This window comes from Opisthocomus hoazin, chromosome 3, assembly GCF_030867145.1.
Source record: "Opisthocomus hoazin isolate bOpiHoa1 chromosome 3, bOpiHoa1.hap1, whole genome shotgun sequence".
NCBI lineage: Eukaryota > Metazoa > Chordata > Aves > Opisthocomiformes > Opisthocomidae > Opisthocomus > Opisthocomus hoazin.
In genome coordinates, this window is record NC_134416.1 from 107,912,319 (window position 1) to 107,924,352 (window position 12,034).

Genomic DNA, 12,034 nt, shown 5'->3' on the forward strand with positions numbered 1-12,034 from the left:
ACAGCACTGAATTTCTACACACTAACCAGCACAAGCAGATTCCTCGTAGCGCACAGAGGCGAAAGAAAAGCTTCCACAGCAGGGCCGCTGCTATTTCCTTCGCTGCCAAGTCAGCATCAACTCGCCTTTTGACTGATCCCTGAGGAACTTCTCTTTGCAGCACTGCCTTTTGCTGTCTTCCCATTACCTCCCACTCCAAAGCTAGAGGAAGGCACAAGATGGCACAAAGACGATCCCAAACCCGTGGCACTTGCAAGCGAGCCAAAGCTGCTCGGTTCCTCTGTTGCCATAGACTCCCTCTGAAGAGCGCTGTGCAACTGCATCGTCTCAGTGCTCAGTCCAGCCCCAGAACAATTTATTTTTCAGAAGACTACAGTAAGGTCAGTGTATCAAACCCTGTGCTAGTGGAGTCATTCAGATACCGTGAGACAAACTTCAAATTTTGTTCGCAACCTTTTGTGTGCTCTTCAGAAAGAGAGGCTGGGTGGGGGGCAGAGGGGTTCCCCTGCACTGGAGGCCAAGCGGTAACATTTAGCAGTTTTCTATCATTGATAACCTCTTCCTGACCTGTGAGTTTCAGAGAATGCACGCAGCGCCTTTATCATCTTCGCTACCTATTGCCTCTCACTTGCAGAGGATGTGGGTGCTGTGGGCTACCAGAAGATGTTGGTAGAAGACGTTCCTCTTGCTTGAGAGCACATTTCACAGTGAAAATAACCGTTCGTGAACAATTCCACACCACAGCCTTGGACCTTGTTCGTATCTGGATGGGAGATACCAAGCGAGCCAAAATGCAAGCGCAACGTTGGGACCTGCACAGGAGCACTCCTGTCTCCGAGTCAGCCTTCCTTCGGGGACAGCGGGCTGAAAACACGGTGCTGCTGCCCTGGGAAGGCAAACACACCAGGGACCTTCTGTCAGTTTGGGCAAATGGAGGCTGTAAACGTCAGCGCGGTGGTCAAATTCAAACCATCAGTGAGGGATTCCCAGTAGTGCAGAATCGAACTGGATCAAACACTAATTGAAATCCACTTGAAATAAAATCAAAACTGAAATCCAATTTCATTCATAACGTTCTTCTGTAGCTGATTGGGTACCGTTGTTGAGCACGGTAAATATAATTTCTCAGTCTCCCACAGAGGTCCCTTCCAACCCCTACCATTCTGTGATTCTGTGATATTTGGCAAACCTTTAGATCACTGATAATGAATGGAAATACATAAATGTGAGACAATCACTTTCAAATTTTCCAGGCAGCTCCTAAATTTACACAACTAACTGACCTTCCTGCATATTTGCAATATTTTGAAAACCAGTGGAAAATGGGTTATTGAGTCTCCCAAGTGGTCTCCATGAAATTAACTTTTCTAATAATGGGAGAGAAGAAAAGGAATTGTTTAGAAAGGGAACCGTATAAGCCCGACAAATAAAAACTGAAGAGCTACAGTTCTAGATGGAGGAAAAACCCTCTCTGCAAAAAGCATCTGGGATTCCACCAAGCAGCCAGGGAAGACCCAAGGTCACGGAACCAGCAGAGATGCGTTGATTTCAGTTCAAGGGGGGTTTTTATGTATTATATTCAGTCAATGTATCAAGCTTTTGGACCTCTCACGTATTACAGAAATCGAGAGGAAAATGGCTACCTCATCTTTGTTGGGTTAGTTATGTGTAGGTATTTAGCAACAAATTCTACTTTGGAAAAAAAAATGAGGATTCTGTGCTTTCATGCAAGCCTGATATTCTGTCCTTTACTTATGTGAATACGTGCTTTTCATACAGGTACATGCATATGTACATATATTTAGTGACTAAATTAAAAAGAAGATCGCAGAAAATGAAGGCTACTGGTTTTACACAGTCACCCACTGGAGACTTGGACCTGAATAAGCTATGCCTGGCACGCCACTGAAGCCACAGGGCAAGCAAAGGTGCCTGCCGTACCATCTGCAACGTATCCAGTCCCCTGGGGACAGTGACAGCGTGTAATGATTTTCCTGGAGCCAATATGCCAGAGGGGAATTTCTTTCACATGCCCCTAAACAAGAGGTGTCTTCAAGGTCCTTGCTTTGCTTTACCATCAAGTGGGGACTTCCCTTGATGGGGAAATCCCTAGCTTCTCTGTCAGAGTGACTTTCCAGTCCGAAAGGGACTAGAGTAACCCCTATGAATCAGATCCTTGGCATAAAGTTGAATGAAGTACATGAAGTTCAGTGAAAATATTTCTTAGCACACTGCATCTGTGTAAAAAACCCCACAAACCCATCAGTACACTGCTATTCAATTTCTGATATGTCTTTGAAATGAAGGCTCGACTTCTTATGGTGAGCACAGAAGCAATTGGCAGAAGTCCAGTTCCTGTAAAGTATCAGTGAAACGTTATAACTTCATGCAAAACACCCTTAGCAGGCTTTGTCCTAGTAACAGTCACAAGTAAATTCAACTGAAGATAAAGAAGAGAGGATATCTTACCAGTTTAGTTTTCTAAAAGGACAATTAGCAAATTCACTAGAAGATAGGGCTGGTCCTTAATAAATGGACATGGTGGCTTTTTGATACAATTTTTTAAAAAAATTTTTTTGAAAATAAAATTTTAGAATTCTATTTTAGGCTACGTCCCATGCTTTATTCCACAGACAATCCTAGAATTCCTCCAAACCACAAAACAATTTCTTAACAGACAAGCTTTTTAGCTTTTCCTCTCTCTTCTCAGAACTTGGCCATTCTAACCCGGAGCTGCTCACATTTCGAGAATGTGAGCGTTACGCTCATCAGCAAACATGCTCCTTTACCGGGAAATACCTTCATCTTCACGCAAAGCTCTTCTAAAGCAAAGTGACAACAACAAGACGGTAAATTTGGTGCAGACAGCATGATGTAATAGTTCACGTTTCTGAGGTAAAATTAAAGCTTTTTCTTAGAAATTAACCACAAAATCACAATACAAGTTTGGTCAATTGGCTGCCCGCTAGAAGAGCTGACGCAGAATCCCACTGCTGGGACCGTGCTGGCCCCAGCAAGCACCTGTAGGGAACATAAGAGGAGTAACAGGAGAACTGTACAGCTTCACTGAATTTCTGAAGGATTAAAGGAAAAGACACTACGCAGAAGATCAAGAAGATGTAGGAAGGATATCCAAATGGACAAATTCTGTCTTTGTCGGAGCCCTGGAAAGCAAGGCTGGCTACTGAGGAAGAGACGGGTGTACTCAGAGAGGCAACAATCATCAGGACAACAGCAGCAGCTGCTTCCACCGTTCTTCCGTTGCCCCCAAAACATCTACAGTCTCTCCTAAGCTCCACCATATCTCATCTCCCAATTCTTCCATCTTTATCTACCTCCATCCAGCCTTGACATCTTTGGGCAAGTACTGGCACTGAGCTGGTCCTGGCTATCGTGCTGCCTCGGTGAGTCACCGCAGTCAACATGGTGGCACGACCCACTGATGAGGTGTTCTGAGCCACCAGCAAGGGAAGAGTTTCCTGACCAGCCAGGGAAATGAAACAACGTCCAGTCGCAGAATACAGATACAAGGAATTGAAGGCTCAGACAGCTCCGGGAGAAAGGGAGGCCCACGGGCTAGGTGGTACTTTCATTACTCAGAATGTCGTTTCATTACGCATGTGGTGCCTTTGCTTTCTCTCACAACTTCCTTATCAAAAGCTGTGCAACGCACACGCTACGATACCACGCTACTACTGCACTGGGAGCAGCCTCCACGTCACTGCCAGACTCCTCCGGATCTGTCCCTTCCTAGCCCCTTCATGCAGCCTCCACTCTTTTTGTCGCACTTTCTAAGCAGCTCAAAGTCTCTTCTCTTCTGAGTCCTACAGCATAACCCCGAGCAGGGCAAATATAAAGTCAAACAAACCCCCAGGTATGCAGCAGGACTTCGATACTACTACAGCAGCCCCACAGAAGAAAGAAGGAAGGAAGCACAGGACTTTTAAACAACTTCTCCTTTTCACAGGGTCTTTCTGGGAGGGCTTTTGCAGGCAGCGCTGTGAAGCGAGGAGCTACAGTACCAGGCTGCCATCTGAGGCAATCAATTTGCTACACAGGATTTTCAGACAGGGGTTCGGTGTCAAGCTGGGTACTTTGGAAAGCTTGTTGCAGTAGGCATTTTTTTCTTCCTAATATTTAAATGGAAGAGACGCCGTGCAACTGAGCTGAGCTCAACTTCTCTGTAACCGTTCCTCCATAAAAACCATGACTGATAGAGGTTGAAAAATGTCTTGGTTTTGTTTGTTTTGTAATGCAGGCTGCTACCAGGAGTCTTAAGATTATTTAAGAAGAATATTAAACTAGCATGTCACACGGATCAAATTCTGCAGCGTCTGATATTGGGAGGTACGTCAGGCAAAGTTCTGTCACTAGGTTCACGTTAAGTTTACTGACAGTGGAGGTTCAAATCCCAGCAAGATCAGCTCATCCCTCCATCTTTCAGACCAGAAAGATGAGATGGAGATGTGAGGCTTTTCCTGAATATGGCTTCATTTCCAAGGAAGAGTTTTGGAATACAATGTCATTAAAAACTGGGATAAAATCTTTTGGCTTCTCTTTCGTAGAGGAAGCGTCTATGATGGCAGCTGCGCTTCAGCTGTCTGCAGTAACTACCTACACTGTGGCACAGCTATTTTAACTAATGCTGTATGACGACTTCCAATAAGCGTGAATAAACTGCCAGTAAAATTGAAGATTTTTTAGATCTGTGACAGAAACGGTATCTGAACTATGAACACTGCCTTAATAAAGACAGGCTATTAAAGAGTAAAAGCTGACGAGTGCTTAAACCTTGTACCCAGCTGATGTTAAGTAAAGATTCCTGCCCAAGGCAGGGTGAGCCCTCTGTCGACACATCAATGACTTCATTGATTTTCAATAGTGAAAATTTAAGTCTAAGACACACAGTCTTAATTTCATTCAAGTTATTTGGTTTTGATTCTGGGTCTTACTGAAAACTTCTACTTGGTTTTCATGCCTAGAGCTGTTTTCCTGTTAGTCTTGTACTATCTCTGAAGGAAGCAAAGTTCGCTCTGTTTGGAAAGTCGTGTACACAGGGAAATAAAGGCTCACTTTCTTCTCCCACGGTTGCATGACATCGCTTACATGCAGTCATTTCTCTCCACACACCCACGGTTTAAAAACCAAAATTATTAATAAGATTTGGCACGTGATATCGTATGATCTTGGGACCTGGGGACAAACAGAGGTAGTCTTTACAGCCCAAACTCACCCATGCTGCGGCTCAGCCCTTGGCTCCGCGCGTGTCTCCAACCCCAGGGGAATCACAGAATCATTAAGGCTGGAGAAGACCTCTAAGATCAGAGGAAGCCTTCCCAAGCAGCGTCTCTCGCTGTTGCGATTTCTGCTAGGTGCTGCTGGCTCCAAGCCGTCTTCCCCTTCACGGAACGTGCCTGCCTGCCCCGAGTGCAGGGGGCTAGGGATATCGCCTCATACACTTCCCAGCCAGACTGTCCTTCCACCTAGCCATCGCCTGCGAGTTCTGCTGTGGGCAGGGGAAAAGTGACGCGTGTTCGACATCCAACGAGACCGCTGCCATTTCCTTCTCATTGCACGGATTCCCCAGCTCCAGAAGAGCTCTCAGCAGGGCTCAGTGGCAGCGAACAGTAGGTGACACTGAGTGATGGTGACGATATGGACACCAAATAAACTGTCAGCAAGGTGCTTGCATAGACCGATCAAACATACGTTGCCACATCTGTTTCGAGCAATATAAACGGTACTTTCAGAATCTCGTACGTGAATCCTAGTGTGTGGTTGTGAGCAGGCAGTTTTCCAAAGCACAGTTGTATTGTGGAAGTGGGAAAGCAAATAATCAATGCTATGGGATGCACAAAGATGTAGTTCTTCCCCAGAGACCTTTCAACACAGTGAAAGAATGATTTTAGGTTTCATACTGCTCCAGGGTGGCAAGTCAAGCAAGGAGGTTGGATAGGGTAATCAAAACGAAACTGAAATTTGTCTTAAAGAACAATACTTTCCAAAAGCAGCGTCATGAAGAGAGGACCCTGGCATTAGCAAGTATCAGCCCACGTCAGAAACCGTCAGAAGAGCTTTACGAGTGTTACCTGCCACGTGCAGGCACACAAAGAAATGAGTCACTGCGTCACAACGGACGAAACCATTAGAATCAGCGAACCCTGCAGGCGAGGTGTTCGCACAGCCCTGCCCCAAGCCATGCCCCAGCACACGCCAGGCTCAGCAGAAACCTGGTGTGCTTCCAGCAGGCCCGAAAACAGTGCTCTACTCCAGAACGTGGTGCTGGGGAGAAAGGCTTGGGTAAACGTCTCCGCAGCGTAACCACTGGCACCTAGGAGGTTACTCAAGCAGTTCGGTATCTGTCCTATGATTTTTATTAGAAAGAAACCAAGTGTGATCCATACCCTGTCATATTAGGTACCCAATATTATGCCAGTCTGCAACAGGTAAAGTAAGAAGTGCTGCCATGAAATGCAGGTGTTGGAAAGAGAGCAGCTTGGTCAAAGGTTTTGGTAGACAAACAAAAAAAAGGAAGAAATTGGTTTCTGTTAGTCCCAGGCTAAGTGTTCCCGCCTGGCTCCTGTCATATCGCTAAGAATGCAGCTGGCTAGTTATCCGCAGGGGTTTCTGTTACCGCATCGTTTTTTTAAGCTCAATTCTATGACACATTTACACAGACCAGGAATGTGTAGTGCATGTTCCTGTTCCCATTTCCCTCATCTTTCCATTGATTTCTTTTTTTAAACTTTTCTTACAGTTAAAAAAATAACTCGGGTCAAGACATCAGGGGGTTGGACTAGAGTACCTTGAAAGGTCCCTCCTGTCACAAACTATGCTATGATTCTGTGATCACCGCATTGTGTGGCAGCAAGACCTCCCGAGATCAACCCAAACCCACCACCATCATTTACAGCTCTCCTGTGAAGCAACACAGAATTTCCCCATCACAGCCAAGTTATCCTTGAGCAGGGAGCGTCCAAGCTTCACCACCTGTGGGCCCTCCTCACGCGGCGGGGCACGAGGCTGTCAGCTTTCGTACCCCGTGTGGACTGCGACTCCTCGGTGTGACGGCAGCAGCGGGGAGGCACAACAGAGGTGGGGGATCTCCTGCAGCCAGCTGGGCAGAGGGACAGCAGGAGTGAAAGGAGACGGGGAAACTGCTGTGGATGTTTGGCTGCCCTTCTTCCCCTCGCCTTCCTAAATGGTTCACCTTGAGCACCAGCCTACCTTGTTAAATAAGCATTCCCGATAGCCAGCGTTTTCGTAACAGAACCACAGCATGGTCGGGGTTAGAAGGGACCTCTGGGGGTCACCCAGCCCAACCCCCTGCCCAAGCAGGGTCATCTACAGTAGGTTATAGAGGACCTTGTCCAGGCGAGTCTGGAATATCTCCAGAGAAGGAGACTCCACAGCCTCCCTGGGCAGCCTGGGCCAGGGCTCCGTCACCCTCAGAGGGAAGAAGTTCTTCTTCATGTTCAGACGGAGCTTCCTCTGCTTCAGTTTGTGCCCATTGCCCCTTGTCCTGTCACTGGGCACCACTGGAAAGAGTCTGGCCCCATCCTCCTGACACCCACCCTGCAGATATTTGTAAGCATTTATAAGGTCCCCTAACACTTCTGCTGTACAGCCCTTTTTTCAGAAGTAGCCGTTCATTTCGGGGGGCCCAGCCTGAGCTCGCTCTCAACAACTGCCTGCCGCCAAGGGGTTTCTAATAAACCCGCTGGGACAGGGGCTGTGCCGCCCTTTGGCACCCCCCATCTCTTTCAAGATCAGCTTCCAAATTCGAGATAAATTAACCCACATTAAATGAATGAACACACAAAACAATAGTCTATGCAACTTTTCCCTGGCCAAAAAGACTGTCAGTGGCAGAGATGAAATGTTCTTGCCTCCCAGTCCCGCATGTATCTCCCTGACTCTTCTGTCTCTAAACCAATATATTTTTCCGTAATTGTATCCACTACCACAAACATTAATGCACAATTTTCCGGGTAAGATTCTGCTCCCGTAACAGTAGTTAGAGAGGTAGAAATGGAAAAAAAAAACAAAAAAAAAACCAAACGTATCTTGCTATGCTATCTTCCCACAATGTAAAACTGCAGTAGGGAGGGATTCTGTTACTGGGCAGAGTAATTATAAGAAAAAAAAAGACAACCATGATGGCCAGCAGGGCGAGGGAGGTTCTCCTTCCCCTCTACACTGCCCTAGTGAGGCCCCATCTGGAGTACCCTGTCCAGTGCTGGGCTCCCCAGTTCAAGAGAGATGAGGAACTGCTGGAGAGAGTCCAGCGGAGGGCTATGAGGATGAGGAGGGGACTGGAGCATCTCTCCTACGAGGAGAGGCTGAGGGAGCTGGGCTTGTTCAGCCTGGAGAAGAGAAGGCTGAGAGGGGACCTTAGAAATGCTTATAAATATCTGCAGGGGGGGGTCAGGAGGACAGGGCCAGACTCTTTCCAGTGGGTGCCCAGCGACAGGACAAGGGGCAACGGGCACAAACTGAAGCAGAGGAAGCTCCAGCTGAACCCGAGGAAGAACTTCTTCCCTCTGAGGGTGACGGAGCCCTGGCCCAGGCTGCCCAGGGAGGCTGTGGAGCCTCCTTCTCTGGAGATATTCCAGACCCACCTGGACAAGGTCCTGTGCAGCCTGCTCTGGGTGACCCTGCTTGGGCAGGGGGTTGGGCTGGGTGACCCACAGAGGTCCCTGCCAACCCCCACCTTTCTGTGATTCTGTGATTCTGTCTTTTTATTCAAAAATGTACGGAGCTGAAGTGTTTGGGTTTGTAGGGAGAGAAGGAAGGTGGAAAGGGAGGGGAGGGGAGAGAAGCTCACTTCTCTTTCAATTTTCCACTTGGGGTTTTGTTGTCAGCTTTGACTGCTGCATAGCAGCTGCGATACTGCTCTGCAGTCCGAGCCCCTGAACCACAGCAATTAATCCCAGAGCAAATTATTTGGGCTCGTGAGGTGGTGTGACGCAGGATGCTAAATGCCGACAGGCCGCGGAAAAGGTCAAAAAAACCAAGGGGGGAAGCAATGCAGATGTCGGGTTCTGTGAGAGCTACGCCGAGTCGCTGCACGGATAACTGAGTTTGGGGGATTTCTCAGCTCTGCTCGTTGCTCTTGGGGTTTGCAGCAGAGAGAAAGGGGGGGAGGGGAAGGAGCCAGCGGCGCAGATGCGCGGTAAGGAAGCAACTCTAAGATGCGACTTGTCGCAGCGGTGGTGGATCCGCGCGACTGGGTACGGTGCTGCAGGGAAGGAAGTTTGTGATGTGCCTTTGGTGGGGGAGGTCGGGGCACAAACGGGGATACCCCGCAGCAAGGTGAAAAAAAGCCAGCTCTGTGATTAACGCCACTTCGTGCGTGGGACAGACCTCTCTGAACCACACGCCGAGTCTTTGCCAACTGTGTCGCGCAGATCAAGCGCAGAAGCAGTCTAAGGTAACGGGGCACACGGAGGTGATTTTGGTTCATGTTATAGCAACTAACATAATATTTCTAAAACCAGAACTCTCAAAGAGTAAACACTAAGCACATGCAAATCACGCAATTAACAACAACTTGTATGAATATGCAATTTTACATCGCCCTAAGGCACATCCGCTCTGCCATTTGCCAAAAACTCGTCCTGGTTGGTCTGTAAGGCTGCTATATTCCACCGTGCGGGGCAGCTCAGCAGGCCAGGGTCTGCACGGGTGCCACAACCACCCCCTGTTCTGCGGGAATGCCCTTCTGTCTGCACTCGGGGAGGAGGCACACGTGGGCAGCGGGTACTTCTCTGTTCAGACTCCCCTCTCGCAGAGACGGGGGGGAGCAGCTATCAGATACGGCAACGCTCCAGTCCTGCAAAGGCTCACCTTATATCCTAAGTATTATAAAAGCCGGTATTTATCTGAGCACATCAACCCAGAGATCATCACAGCCCAGGTGTGCTTCAGGAGCGAGCAGCCCGCGGCAGCACTCGGACCCTGACCGGGCAGGGGCTGGGAGGTCAGCACCCAAGCAGCCATTTTCCAGGGGGTCGCCAGCCAAACCCCAGCTGCCCCCCGGGACAGCCCCGTTGCTGCCTGCAGCCTGTGTCGGGGCAGTTACCAGAGCAGAGCCGACACGGACATCCAGGCAAAGAGGGGTCCTGGGGGGCTGGGGAGTCCAGGGCCACCGAAAGGCAGATTACCTGCAGCCAGGCAGCAGGGACACAAGAGCACATAATATCAGGAATGTGTTTTGAATCCTCTGCTTCCCCAACCATGTGGGCACATCCCGAGCGAGCAGCGACCCGCAGCCCCCGCTCCCACACCCACAAGTCAGCGCGTATCTTTCCCTGCGTGTGCACGTGCCCATTTTTACATTTCCCCCCTTCTATATTCTAGCCTGATGATTAAGACTGGAATCCGAACCCTGCCTCCCCAGAGAGGATTTGATCACAGGTTTCACACCGCAGTGCGCCTCAGCCACCAAGCCCCATGACACTACAGAAGAGCAGGAGGGGGGGAAGGCTGGGCACCCCCCGGCTGAAGAAACCCTGACCTGCAGAAGGGAGCCGAGGGACCAGGCTGTAGCCTGCTGGCTGGCCCCGTCGGTGCGGGGAGGAGAAGTCTGGATGCCAGCTCTGGCTCCAGGGACGTTCCCTGTGTTTCACACTACACAGTCAGCACCTAAGACGTTCCTGGGCAAATGCTAAGTCAGAAGGTTTGCTCCAGGTGGACTTTAAGCGTAGCAGATTAGTCAGCAGAGCAGTCTAAAGGGCTGAAATTTTACACATAGGCAGACTGGAGGTAGCTATATCTTTTGCTGAGTCTCTCCCTTAGTCTCTAAGCACTGGTTTGCCTATCCATCAAATATAAATTAGTATTCTTTGTTTGTATCAAATACTATGGCAACAATATCTGTTCTATGAGTAAGCTGTTAAATGGACAGGTGGAACTCAAGATACCTAGATTCTTTGTCTGACATATAAAAAAGACCAGGAAAGGGTGGTGGAGGTAACAAAACAGCTTCTCAGCAGAATCACGCAGAAATGAAGTGACGAAAAGGAGTCGTGAAATAAATCTGAAAGACTGCGCTGTGGGCTGAGCATCCACATACACAAAGCACCTGGCAAACACAAGAAAGATTTGGACCGATTATTCCCTGTTCGTTTGGCGGCTTCCCCGAGACAGGAGCACGCACCCGCTACGGGGTGGGTGCTGCTGAGAGCATCTCTAGGCGCTTCAGCGTTTACCAGTGCCGAGCTCGGCTCCGCAGCACCCTCCGCCGGGCTTCGGCCAGCCAAGCACCGTCCTCCCTGCTGCAGGATTCCGTGTCAGGGCGCTGGAGAGAACGAGCCGCTGCTCCGCTCCGGCTGAAGCCTCAGAGTCCTTCCGTGGCAGAAATTCAGAGGTGCCTCCCCCCCGAATTACGTCCTCTGCGTAACTATTCCTTTGAACACCGGCTAAGTAGCTGGGTTTGTTTCAAAGCTGATCAGCACTGGCTGGCTCGCTATTTCCAATGCCAGGCGGTTAATCTTGAGCCTGGGTAGGGCACCGTGTGTTAAAACACTTTGATGACTTTTCCACCTTGGTTAACGTTCAGATCACGGGATGATGTGTCCATGTGCAGGGCTGATCCCACATTATAGCCTGATTCCAGGTCACTCAGCAGTAACCAGGCGGCCATAACCAAGTTACGTCACGGGTACGTCCCGTAACAAACCTTGCCAGGGTGGGTGGGTGCTCCCTCTCGGCGAGCTGCCTTTCTCCCCAGGTGGATGGCACCTGCGCGGAGGGGCTTGTCAGCGGGCGTTTCAGACAAGCACTCTGGCATGTAAAGAATTCTGCCTGCAAAAATCCCTCTGGAAATAACACCTAAAATTAGTTGCTTCTGAAATATGTTGTGTCACACATCACTGGACTGGCCCGAGGCAGCACCTTATCTACCTGCTGACGCCTAACTGAAGTTCATCAGCTTTATGGAATTGTGTTTGTCCCCGCCACAACAGGCTTCAGCCAGCAGCTGGGCTCCTTTCCAGCCTTACTTCTCAAATTTAAAGAAGCATCAGGCGGA